Source organism: Macrobrachium nipponense, chromosome 5, assembly GCF_015104395.2.
Source record: "Macrobrachium nipponense isolate FS-2020 chromosome 5, ASM1510439v2, whole genome shotgun sequence".
NCBI classification, from domain to species: Eukaryota; Metazoa; Arthropoda; class Malacostraca; order Decapoda; family Palaemonidae; genus Macrobrachium; species Macrobrachium nipponense.
The window spans coordinates 26468901-26470776 of NC_061107.1; the positions used below are offsets into that span (position 1 = coordinate 26468901).

Below are 1876 nucleotides of genomic sequence, written 5' to 3' on the forward strand. Positions count from 1 at the left end.
GAACAACAAATGATTGAGGAGGAGGAGGCGGCACCAGAGCCAAAAGCCAGGTCATTAACTGTGAAAGGCTTGTCAGAGGGTTTTACTCATCTGGAGAGAGCCTTGGCTTCTTTTGAGGCAGAAGACCCTAACATTGCCAGGTTTGACAAAATAAAACGTGGAATGTTGGACTTAGTAACTTTCTACAAGGAGACCCTGAAGGAGAAGCAGACGGAGAGAAGTGTGCAGTCCAGGCTTGACACTTTCTTTCACAAGTCTCCAGTACCACCACCTCCCACTCCTAGTCCTGGTAAGGAATTCTGAACTGTTTTACTCATTTATGTGTTTACATAGTGTACATATAAAATGTGTTAATTTTTTAATGTAACAACTAAAGGTTAGAGTAAATTGTAACTTCTTATTAATTTTTCATCATTTGTAATTTTATTGCAGAAAGTGGTGACAGTTCCAGATCCCCCTGTACTACCTGTGACAGTTCCAGATCTCCTGTACTACCTGTGACAGTTCCAGATCCCCCTGTACCTGGACCCTCTGTAGCAGCCCGTCCACCTGTACTACTACAATCAGGTAAGCAATTTCATTTTTCTCATTTTCATGTTGGAAATTGTTTACACCCTACTAGTACATTATGGCATACATACGTACACTACTTACATAGTGGTACAATGTGTTTGATGTTGCATAACCTTATTTTTTTTTTCTTTTCATTTCAGACACCTTTGATAGTGACAGCGACCCAGATGACCCTGAGCCTTTCCATGGTTTTGATGGCTCGCCCTATTCATCAGGTAAGGAATCCTTAACAAATTTGTATAAAATGTTTGTTAAACTGCTAATAGAAATTTTATTAAAAGTGTACATATGCTACAGTTACATCCACCTTATATTTATGTACCCTATCATTCTTTCCAGATCTAGATGTCCCCTCATCAGAGCCCAAATCAGTTGATACGAGTAGTATCACCTCTCCAACTCCTTCAGGTAAAAGAATTCTTCATTTTTTATATTGTATTACACACTACATATGTCAAACAGTAATAACATGTGCAGTAGTTACAGTAGTAACTCTATCATTTTATATATTTTTTATCATTCCAGACTCCCAAGCACCTGCCCATCCCACTCCATAGCCCAGCCACCCACTCATCTACCATATGCCCATCCCAGTAAGCAAGCCAACCACTAGAATTTGGTAAGGACATTTTTTTTTATTAATGTTTTATTATTACATATGTAATAACCATGTTATGTATGTAACATACATACTAATATCATATACATTATCATTCCAGACTGGCATGCACCTGTGACTTACATAAACCAGACCTCTACATAGCCTACATGTCTTCATTTTGCTGAAGGTAAGGAATTCTCAGTTGTTTTTAATGTGTGCATACGTACAATAAATTTTGTACACCTAAATGGTTACATACTGTCCTTTAATATTAATTCTTCATTCCAGACTGCCCATCATCCTAGCCTGTTATCTGTGATAAAGCACACTGAAGTTAGGTATGGAATGCATCCTTATCATGAATGCTCTACACCTCCATCTCCATCTCCTACAACCTAGGTAACAGCTTTGAGACTCACTAAAAGTTGGTAAGTTATGTAAGGAATTTCTAAATTAAGTTTTATACTACATGTTATATGTGATATTAAACCACTGTATGGTGCATATTACTGTATGTAACTTACTCTGCATAGAGGACTTACTGACAAAATTATTTTTTGTACATTCCAGAACCCCCTGAATGATGTAGGCTATGGGGCCACATAAGACTTTGTCCATCCAGGGTTACATAGCATGACAACTTTAAACTAAAAGTAAGGAATTAATTAACATACATTAACTCTTTTAGTACTCTTGATATAT

At 37.2% G+C, this 1876-nt stretch overlaps 1 long non-coding RNA gene across 1 annotated transcript; it reads left to right on the forward strand.

Moving 5' to 3' along the window:
- Positions 1–1095: 1095 nt before the first annotated feature.
- On the forward strand, positions 1096–1566 carry LOC135215972 (uncharacterized). Its single transcript, XR_010314774.1, has 3 exons — positions 1096–1192; positions 1293–1361; positions 1463–1566. It is a non-coding gene; the product is annotated as an uncharacterized LOC135215972 (long non-coding RNA).
- The last annotated feature ends 310 nt before the right edge of the window (positions 1567–1876 follow it).